The 12,002-nt window shown below is 37.6% G+C and overlaps 1 pseudogene; it reads right to left on the reverse strand.

The window, feature by feature from the left end:
• Window positions 1-6,523: 6,523 nt before the first annotated feature.
• Window positions 6,524-7,691, reverse strand: LOC120154453 (annotated as a pseudogene).
• Between the last annotated feature and the right edge of the window lie 4,311 nt (window positions 7,692-12,002).

The following is a 12,002-nucleotide window of genomic DNA, read 5'->3' on the forward strand; positions in this document are numbered from 1 at the left end:
ACATCCTTCTGAGTGGGACATACCAGATGACTTACAAACAGTTTTGCCACCAGCCATGGACAGAAGGCTACCTGGCCGACCAAAAAGTCACGATCGTATACCGTCTAAGGGTGAAGAAAGAAGAGATCGACATGTCGGTGCAAGGAAATGGTCATACAAGGTTGATATGGATCACCAGTGCCATCAAAATCATCTTTTCCTCTACCAAAATGGATCCTCATCAAAATCCAAGCTCATATGGTGTCAAGCAAAAGGCATCATCTTTAAAATCCCAATCACAATTGGCTTCACCTTTTGGGACTGTTAAGGTGATTTTTAAATGCAACGTTGTATTATGTGGATTTTATGTGTGAACTTTTAACATTTCAGTTGAATTAATGACTCAGCCAACCATTTTGACTTAACCAACTCTTGTTATCAGTTGTTATCACTTATTAGGCATGCATTTGACTATCGCAACACGGAAATTACAATCGCAACGAGAGAATCGCAATGCGAAATGAAAATCCCAACATGAAAATCGCAATTCGGAAATGAAAATCGCAATGCGAAATGAAAATCGCAATGCGAAATGAAAATCGCAACGAGAGAATCGCAATGCGGAAATGAAAATCGCAATGCAAATGAAAATCGCAACGAGAGAATCGCAATGCGAAATGAAAATCGCAATGCGAAATGAAAATCGCAACGAGAGATCGCAATGCGGAAATGAAAATCGCAATGCGAAATGAAAATCGCATTGCGATTCTCTCGTTGCGATTTTCATTTCCGCATTGCGATTTTTCATTTCCGCATTGCGATTCTCTCGTTGCGATTTTCATTTCGCATTGCGATAGTCATTTTTGCCTTCAACATAATGCAGATTGAAATCAACAAAATCAACAATTACATTTCAATCAATTAACAAGCACAAATAAGAATTATGTTCGCATCAGTTACACAAATCAACTTTACAAATCATCTTTTACAAATCAATTAAACAATCAAAAAATAAGCAATAATTCTTATTTTCCAATCATCTACTATTGAATCAACTTTTACAAATCAATTAACAATCAAAAAATAATCAATTAAACTATTGAATCAACTTTGCAGCCATACATCATTTTCACGCAGTCACTTCTGAGATTAACCTGCAGAAAAACCAAACATTTGCTCAAAACAACCTCTACATCTAAACTACAAACAGCAAATTATTGAATTCTAGGTACTTAACCAAACATTTTCAAACCAAAAGTCTATAAACTTACCAATTGTTTATGGACATTTTATAACGCGGATGCTGGTAGGCAGCGTCTCGTATATATCGATTTAGCCATATAATGCAGAAACCACAAGCCTACTGCAGCTCTATCTCTATCGGTGGGAGGTAGATACTGGTGCTTCCGTCGTCAAACGCTCCAACGCCAGCATACGAGAGGACCACAATCTCCTCTGGCTCCTCCCGTTTGTTGTGGCGCGGTCTCGTCTCTAAACTGTAATATGAGCTTCTTTGGCTTCTTGTTTCCAGAACGAGTCCAATAATTGATCGCATCATAATTGATCGCATCCAAGAATTTAGCCAAATGAGAGCTCCATCCCTTAAAATATCTCTTAAATCAGCCAATGATATGTAATTTATCATGCTGTCATACACTATTGTCTTAAGGGATGGGAGCTGAAGCTCGACGAGAATCCAATGTTTACGTTCCAAAACGGGATAAACACCTGCAATAATAAGTAATAATTCATTTTGCGCACTTATTTCATAAACCTTTAAACTCAATCTAAAATAAATACTACCTTATCGACCTCCCACCATGCAGGATAAAGTTTAGCTTGTCCATTGCCCAAATCAATGATTCATCTCGTGCATTCTTCAGTGAACGGCGTTAAAAGACGTCGGCATAATTGTATATCGTATATTTTTATTTTTCTTAAGTTTTCTTATATTAGAAGACGTGTCACCCACGCATCGATATGTTGTTTTACAAAAAAAAGACATATATTATGACTTACATAAATTTAAAAAAAAAAAATTAATCAAATTGAAATAAGAAAAATATAAGACTTACCCCCCCATCGAAATAGCCATTGTCTTCGACCCTAATAATACGCCCCACCCCTGGCTCCGCTCATGTAGATAAAAATCAACTGCGGTCTAGCCCAAAGGGTGTTATCCAGAATTGTGTCCGGTAGTTGTTTCCTCTCCTCTTCAGATACCGGTATGTACTGGCCGGTAACTCATACGAGAGCCAACTTGAATCCATCATGTCCGGCACGTCAGAGGGTTTCTCAAGAGCCTACATATGACGCCATGTGTCGGGCTCTTGAATGGTGGGGGACCTCTTCAATGACAGTGGCCTCTTGAACGGTGGGAGGGACTCTCGAGGAATGATAGGGGGGGGCTCTCAACGATAGGAGTGGACTCTTGAGGGATGACAGGCGAGTCGGGCTTCTTCTTGCGGTATCTTCGCACTATTGGGGTGTACGGAGACTTAATAGCACGTGCACGCTGTCTGATGCTGAACTCCGTCGTGCAAGCATAACCCGACGTAAAGCATCCACTCTATCGGGCCGCTAAATAATTACAAAAATCAGTAATAACAGACATGATATTTAAACAGTGAAAACAAAGACAAATATGTTTCAAACTTGCATTGTATTCACCCAAGTCATTATTCTATCATAGTTCACAAAATGCATCAGATAACAAAGAAAATATGTTTCAAACTAATACCCTGAAGTTAGTATTTGTCTTTGTTTTGTCTATTGGTTGAAGTAATGCAATCCATTCAAGTTTCAATTTGCAGAAGAAATAGTTTACTTTCGCAACACGAAACTTAAAATCGCAACGCGAAATGAGAATCGCAACGAGAACCAAAATCGCAACGCGAAACCAAAATCGCAACGCGAAATGAAAATCGCAACGACAGAATCGCAATGCAAAATGAAAATCGCAACGAGAGAATTTGCAACGCGAAATGAAAATCGCAATGCGATTTTGGTTTCGCGTTGCGATTTTGTCGTTGAGATTTTGGTTTCGCGTTGCGATTCTGTCGTTGCGATTTTCATTTCGCGTTGCGATTTTAAGTTTCGTGTTGCGAAGTAACTATTTCTTCTTCTGCAAATTGAACTTGAATGGATTGCATTACTTCAACCAATAGACAAAACAAAGACAAATACTGACTTCAGGGTATTAGTTTTAGCAGAATTGGCAGCAACCGAACAAATTTACTTTCAACCAAAAGACAAAACAAAGACAAAACTATTTCACCGTGTTAAAGAATACACAGTTTAGCAGAATTGGCAGCAACCGAACAAATTTACTTTCAACCAAAACAAAACAAAGACAAATACTATTTCACAGTGTTAAAATACACAGTTTAGCAGAATTGGCAGCAACCGAACAAATTTACTTTCAACCAAAAGACAAAACAAAGACAAATACTATTTCACAGTGTTAAAGAATACAGTTTAGCAGAATTGGCAGCAACCGAATAAATTTACTAAGCAATCTAAGTGAAATGGCTAATCTAAGTGAAATTACGAGTAAATTATCATTAAGTTAAATATGGAAAATCTTAAACTTACCTCGTTACGTAGAGTATGAACCTCATTCTGCAACGATACTATCATCTCACGTAGAGCGGCAACCTCACCACGTAAAGTTGACACCTCCACACCATGCACCATCGTTATCGCGTAGATACCATCTCCTCACAAGGCATTGACCTCATCACGTACTCATCCCGTAGGTGGAGAACAAGGAGAAATGTCGTGGCCTCTTTACCGGTCGCCTATCATGAGGTGATGGTGGAGAAGAGGCTCGATGATGTGACGGATAGGTGATGGCTCTCGTTCTAGAGGTGTATAGTCGGGTCGATCGGGTGATGGCTCTGGGTGAGGTGATGGCTCTCGAATTGGAGGAAGTGGATGCTGCTCATCATCCGTGCCATCAAAAAACTCTGACTAGCTTGCCACCAATCAGTGGCAAGCTCTTCCTCCGTGGTGTCAGTCTTTGTAATGGAATGTTGGCCTCCTAACAATATAAAAACTCAACAAAGTTAAACGTCTACTATTAATAACTTTTTATTTATATGAAAGTAGTTGTTAACTTACATTATTTATTGTCGCATATGGTATTAAGTCTTCCCAATCCAACAGATTTTTCCTCTTCCAGGAAATAGCCCTGGAATATTTTGATGTTTTTATTGCATATGTACGCATGCTGGGGAAAGCCTCGAATATCCAAATCTACAAACAATATAATAAAAATTAGTAATTGTTAAATAATTAATTATAATTTTAGAAACATTATAGAATTCTTACCTTAAGGCCCAAACAAGCCTGACAAGTGTATTTCGACCCATCGCCACGCAAACTTTTGCGGTCATCAAAGGCAGTAGACACTTAGTCCAGGTAGCTTCCATATACGAACCCCACGGAAACAGATTCCATGCATTCAGGTCCTCTACCATATTATTAGCTCCCGAGGAATAGGTTGTCTGCCTCTCTGCCTAAAAAGCCGGCATACACAAGTAGAAGGCATACTCGGACAACATCGACGTCATCCATCCGAGTGAAACCAGCTTTCTTATTAAACAATTTCTTCAGGTCGTCGACGTGTAGGTTCGGCTTCTCCATTGACTCATCCGGAAAAACCCAGGATAACCATGATGGGCGGGCGATATGACGAGTGTACCGGCCTACATCATCGTGTCCGAATCGTAGACCAGTGAATTAAGCAGAACTCCTTCCGCCCAAAACAAGTATACGCTGGTGGAAAATGAAACCATATCTCTTCCTCACCCATGTTGTATACTGTCGGTAGATTTGATCGTCGACGTGTAGGTTCGGCTTCTCCATTGACTCATCCGGAAAAAACCCAGGATAACCATGATGGGCGGGCGATATGACGAGTGTACCGGCCTACATCATCGTGTCCGAATCGTAGACCAGTGATTAAGCAGAACTCCTTCCGCCCAAAACAAGTATACGCTGGTGGAAAATGAAACCATATCTCTTCCTCACCATGTTGTATACTGTCGGTAGATTTGATGTCATGGTCTGAAGCCACAAATGGGTCAAATTAGCATCTCCACCCGGATGCTGTACTCTCAGCCATGGCCCGAAGCAGGTTTCCTCAAACAATTGTCTTTGTGCAGGTGAAAGCTTCGAAGCAATTGTAGTGGCTAGGCTAACTTTATTCCTTAATGTCAATGAAGCCGCAAAAAATTTCTACAAAAACAATAAACATACCAAGTTAGATATACCAAAACTACACTGTGAAGATATACCAAAACAATAAACATAAAAAGTAGTAGTTTATTCTTGAAACTAAAATTTGCAACACTGTTTTGTCTTTTGGTTGAAATGAAAATCGCAACGAGAGAAATGAAAATCGCAACGAGAGAATCGCAACGAGAAAAATGAAAATCGCAATGAGAGAATCGCAACGCGAAATGAAAATCGCAATGCGATTTTGGTTTCGCGTTGCGATTCTCTCGTTGCGATTTTCATTTCGCGTTGCGATTCTCTCGTTGCGATTTTCATTTTTTCTCGTTGCAGATAGTCATTTTCACGTTGCGATTTTCATTTATCTCGTTGCGACTCTTCTGCAAATTGAAACTTGAATGGATTGCATTACTTCAACCAAAAGACAGAACAAAGACAAAGACAAATACTAACTTGAAAATCGCAACGAGAGAATAGCAACGCGAAATGAAAATCGCAACGAGAGAATCGTAACGCGAAATGAAATCTAAGTGAAATGGTTAATCTATTATTGAAATGACCAGTAAACTTATCATCAGTTTCAATATGAAAAACCTACAATAATGCAAAAATTTCAAAATAAAAATAATTAAAAAAACTAACCTCGGAGGTTGATTTTCCATTTCTGAATATTGTGAGGGATTTCTGACCGTGAATGGTTGTGAGGGATTTCGCCGGAGATGGGGACGGAAATCTTCGGAGATGGGGACGGATTTCGCCGTAGAGAGTGAGAGATGGAGATGGGACTGAGTTGATTTTAGGTTTTAGGTTATGAGTTGCGATTACGGGATTTTGTCTTAATATTCGTTTTTGTAATTTGAAAATAAAATACGCGTAGCGATTATAATGGCGCTTTAAAAATCGCGTTGCGATTTACGGATACGCGTTGCGATTTTACGTATTGTCGTTGCGATTTACGGATACGCGTTGCGATATACGGATACGCATTGCGATTTACGGATACGCGTTGCGATTTACGGATACACGTTGCGATTTACGGATACGCGTTGCGATTTATGTGTTCGCGTTGCGATTTTCATATTCGCGTTGCGATTCTGGAACATCGCAATGCGAATTTGTACTATCGCATTGCGATTGTCAAGAATCGCGTTGCGATTTTGGAAACTGATTTGCGATTCTGGGGATCGCGTTGCGATTTTTATTTCGCGTTGCGATTTTGTTGGTCATTTTGGCAAATCTAAAAGAAGTTGGTTAAAATCGTATATTATAAGGCATTTTTGGTCACTGAGGCGATTTTCTCTATATATAAAGGCCTAGCGGGTGCCCAATTAATCACCTCAGCAGTTGACAGCCTTATGTGGCTGGCTGAGCCTCCCCTTACTCTTAACTCTCCCTCTTATACCTTCCCCTGACTCAAATAATGGCTATTACATAAACAAGCTTCGATTTCCAAGACCCTTTATTGTCCTGAAACTCTAGAACTGACCACCCTCAAATGTTTGACCAAACTGCCAATTTCCAGGTGCCACGTTGTAGCTGGTCACGGTCCTGCCATCGCTCGTGGTGACTTGGAGCGACAGACTTTGACCGTTGAGGTAAGAGTTGCTCTGCCAGTTTTGGCCCCAATTCCTCGACATCGATTGCCATCCTGTTTTAGAACCCTTGATTGATACTGAATGGACATCTCCAGCACCACCAACATTTGTAATGAGGACCAAGTTGAAGTAAGAATGACCATTGATTGTAAACCTGATTCCTCCTTTCTTCACACAGGATACTCTGTTTAGACCGCATGAATTTGTTATTCACATGAGGTCAGATCATTGTTTCTGGTACACAATTAGTAAAAGGGTTTTCATAGATTTTACCTTCTGAATGAAATGGGGACAATTCCAGCCCGGTATTGAGCCATTTGCAAGAAGGCTGGCTCGGCCAAGTCAAAGTGTTGCAGTGGAGGATTACACCAGCCCCATTGTCATTGGACAAAGCAAAGTTAGGAGGGCAGAAGTTGGTCGCGGTGACGATAATGGATCCAGGCAGGCACCATTTCGGGTCATTGTCACACTTCATTTCATAACAAGAACCGCAGCTGAGGCCATTGTTGAACAAGGCAGTGCTAAGTGCAGCAGTGTTGGTTCCATAACCTTGGCTATATAAGTTACCATATCCACAAGCACCTCCTGAAATAGCAGCAAAAGTTATACATCATTAAGTTACAAAGTTACTTAAACTTGTCATCACTCCATGATGCTCTTTAAGTTTGTCTCCTAAACTTACCATCGTGCCGGATGCATCACCGCCGCCGTAGAATGTAGCATGGCCACCTTCCCATCCTCCCTCATAGTCACCAAAGGCGCCTCGCAGGCAAAAACAGAAGACAAAACCAGAAGAGTTGCAGACAGTGCTGATATTGCCATTTTAGACAACTAGAGAGAAGCTAAACCGAAAGGCTAGTGTATTGTGTTAGCGCTTGATGCTTGTGACATGGAAGGAGTGGAAGAAAGGGTTTATATAGGAACCAAGGAGCGGTGCGATGTGGACATAAATGGAAATAAGAGACAAGAAAGCAATCGCGATGTTAAATAGAGAAAGGCAAGACCAAGAAACAGATTTTCGTATATTCGGGGGACATCCATATCGATCGAACCCTGCACATGCAAATGTTCCGGTTAACACGTAGGCCCCCACCTGCACATGCATTTATTTATCAAACTTGGATTTATCTTAAAACCTTCCTTACGTGTAGGTTTATGGAGTTTTCTCCTTAAATTCCCAGATATCACGCCAGCCCCTCGATACACGAATCTTTTTCTCCTTTGATTGTTTGAGGATCTTTTCTCAGCTCCAATGCGGCCCGCCTAGCAGTCATTTTAGACCATTATGCTGTCAAACACATTGTAAAAATGCCGGTCGTGGTGAATTAAGGACACCACCATTATATTTCAACGCATTCAATTCAACATTAAAGAGCATCTTCTATTAAAAAACATTGCTTAAGCTAAAATTAATTGGAAAGAACTTTATTAATTTTAATGCTACATTATATTTGCAAAGTCTTAATTATTTAACCATCAGTTTACTGTATCGTACGTGTTTGATGTCAAGGGAATGGAGCTTGTGAGTTATCAGGAGACTTTGGAAAGGAGGTGAGCTGGACTTCAAAAAATACTAGAATCCTTAGAATTTTGAGTTTCGAGTTGTACTCTGATGCTAATAGGAATGTTTTGGAGTTTGAAAGTTGTTCGAATTTAAAGTGAGTAGTGTTAGATATAATTAAATGATGAAATGACTAAACGAAAGACTATGAAAATGAGATTCCAAGGAATATAGAATGATTTTTCATTATCAGCGTACGTGTGGGGTGATTAATTTTTTAAACAAAGATTTGTAGTTTAGTGAGAGAGATTAGATTAGATATAAAGGAGGGTCCCTACATGTTGGAAGCACATGCAAGCTCTCCGGGGATCGCGGTCCCTTAGCCCTTATCTTCTTCATGCGTGCTTCATTTTCATTTCAATTTCACTGCTTTTCATGCTCTAATGTCATGCATAAACAATGAGATCAATAAAACATCCATATATGGAATACAGATATTTACCACATGATGTTTGATTAATTCTTTCATTCTCTCTTTGTTTTGTTATTAAAAAAAATATTAGAAACGTATCTTTCTACTGCTGTTATTTAGCATATCTTTAATTTGTCTATTTGAAAAATAAATTAAAGCAATCACAAGAGAACAAAATATAAAAGGATAATCACATATTTAGTATCTATCTATTCCCGTAATTCATTTTGGTTAACCAGTAAATTTTTAAAATTATATCTAAGATTATTTTGGTCACATACCGTTAAAAAATAAACAAACTATTGAATATTAATGTAGTAATTGTATTATTTTATTAATTATATGACATTATATACGGTGACATTTATTAATATTTTTTATTTGTTACTTGATACTTAAATTAATTGTCTATTATATTCATAATCTCGTGGATTATCTCGAGATTTTATTACTTATAACTTATATAGATACATATTTCTTTATACTCGTAACATAAAAATATGGAAAAGTCAATTTTAGCGGAAAGCAAATATATAATAAAAACAAAATAAACATATCCCAGTCCAGTATCCGGTGGCGAAGGAAGCTTATACGAGGTTCTTTAATTGTTAAAATACCAATATAAATTCAATCTTAATCTTTTTGTCGGCTATAACTCAGTGGTAGAGCGTCAGCTTTGTAAACTAAAGGTCTGTAATTCGATTCTGCACGGGTGCATTAATTAATTATTTTTCGTTTTATTTTTAATTTTACAAATGGAAGAGGAGCACTGGAACATAAACTAATAAAGATTTTTTATTGGAGAGATTGATATTTATTCACTAAACCAAAAAAATCCATTTGCTTAGTTGGGATTTTCTTTCTTTTTTCCTCAAATTCTTTATATGAATAGGATTAAAATTTGTGACCATAAAACTCTGCGCCCATTACCATGGGGACAAACAAATCAAAGCTTGAAATAAGATCCACAAAGGGTCATGTGATGTTGCTGTTTGGTGCCAATAAGAGTGCCCTTCTCAAGGGATTGTCTCTCTTAGTCCCACTTTCAAAACAGTCCTCATATCATCATCTTCAATGGGTAACAGAACCATGAACTCAATAGTCATTTTCCTGACACAGCAGCCACAAAAATTGACCCACTTGGGGGGGGGGGGTTCCAAGTTCCTACGTGGATCAGTTCTAACAAAAATTTCAACCCATGCCATGTGCATTTAATTAGAAGCTCAGCTTGTAGGGCAGCTTCACCCCTTATAAGGTAGCAAGATAGTTAAAAGTTTTGATGACTAAAGTCTTGATTTGTACTGCAAATATATGTTCCAAATGGCAAAAAAAGAAAAAGAAAAAGCATTGCCTTCCCAACATATATTGAATGATTATCAACATAGTTTGAACATACTGCTAACTCTCCCAAAAAATTATTATTTAAAACCTTTTTACTTAAGTTTATGTTTGTACTTTAGCATATTAGGATCATATTAGAATGGTTTAGTTAATTTTGCATGACATGCATTGCTGGGAGTGATTTGATAATTATTGGGCTAATTATGGTATTTTGTTGTGATATTGTTACCATGATGTTGTGATATTACCATGATGTGACATTATCTAATGTTGTGGTTGTTGTTGTGCGTTGACGTGAGGTAGGATTGTTGGGCTTGTTGTAGCAATCGATACGCGGACATAAAACTATTGACAGTTAGACAGAATCCTAACGTGGAAAGGAGTTTTAACGGAAAAGGATTCAAAATTTAATGTGGGCTTAAACTATTATTTTTAGGGTTTGTAATCATTATATAAAAGAAGCAACTGCAACTAATTAAAAGGGAGCTTTTAGGATTTTATTTTCTTTGCTTTTCTCCATCGTTAGTCATGACCCTTAGGCAATTTTGGGAAGAGCATAACAAAATTGTGTATGTGATGCTATGAACAAAGAAATAAAAATATAATAGCTAAAATAAATATGAGAATAAAGATATAAAGGGATGAAAGGAATAACAACAATGGAAATGAAAACAATGGATCAATTCAAGCTAACGATGCCACAATAATAAGATCGATGCGTCTAGCATTTACTTAGCAGGTTTCCTCTCTCGATGATTCCACCCAAAAACTTACAACAGTGCTATATATCTATACCCACTTATGAAATTTACTAAGTATGTTATGACAATCAGTCAGCAATATCTCTTTAAACTGAAACGTTGCTCTCGTAATTACTAATGCTCCGAAAATGCCACTCACATCTCGATGCAATGAACTAGGCAGTTATATATCTCTATATTAAAAGCCTTAATAAAATCAAGCAAACATCAATCAAATCAATGGACAAAATTAATTAACATGAAATTCATAAAATATATTTAAAATCACAAGCATCCAAGGTTTAACAAATCCCACACAAATTAAAGAGTATTTCAACTAAACAAAAATAAAACTCTCTTTCATATTATTTATCGTTGCTATTGTTGATGCTTTAGCCGATCACGAGCCACCACTTTTCAATGATGTGACTTTTGCCTTTATGTCCAACTATTGCTCTTCCCCAAAATTGCCTAAGCGGCTATGACTAACGGTGGAGAAAGAAAAGAAAAGAATAAAACCCTAAAAAGCTCCCATTAATTAATTACAACCGCTTCCTTTATATAATGATTAAAAAACCTAAAAGGGAGTTTAAGCCCACATTAAATTGAGAATCCTTTTCCGTTAAGTCTCATTTCCATATTAGGATTATGTCCAGCTGTCAATAACTTTATACTGAGTATCGATTGCTACAACAATGGCTCAACATGTAGTACCCCAAATTTGGTAGTGACTAAAATGTAAGTTTGAAAGTTTTGTGGCTAAAGTATAAACTTTGTAAAAGTTTAGCGACCAAAGATGTAATTTTTAAAAGTTATATATTTTAGCCTATAAATGAATAGTTTGTCCTAAAACAAGAATTTTCATGGGAATCAGAATTTCAATACGAGATTTGTATTAAAAGCTATAAATCAGTAAAGTCCGATAATAAATTGGATAATCAGATCCAATCAAAATTTCACGAAAGTTTGAAGGATGGTAGATAAAAGTTGGAAATATTATGTTGTGATCTATGAAGCTCGATTGATCAACCAAAATATGCCAAGAGAGGGTGAATCGACTTTTTGAAAATTCAGGGAGTAAGGAGATAAAAGATAGACAATTTGCACAATGATTTATAGTGATTCAACTTCCTCAA

Source organism: Hibiscus syriacus, unplaced genomic scaffold (assembly GCF_006381635.1).
Source record: "Hibiscus syriacus cultivar Baekdansim isolate YM2019G1 unplaced genomic scaffold, ASM638163v2 tig00111131_pilon, whole genome shotgun sequence".
Lineage (NCBI taxonomy): Eukaryota > Viridiplantae > Streptophyta > Magnoliopsida > Malvales > Malvaceae > Hibiscus > Hibiscus syriacus.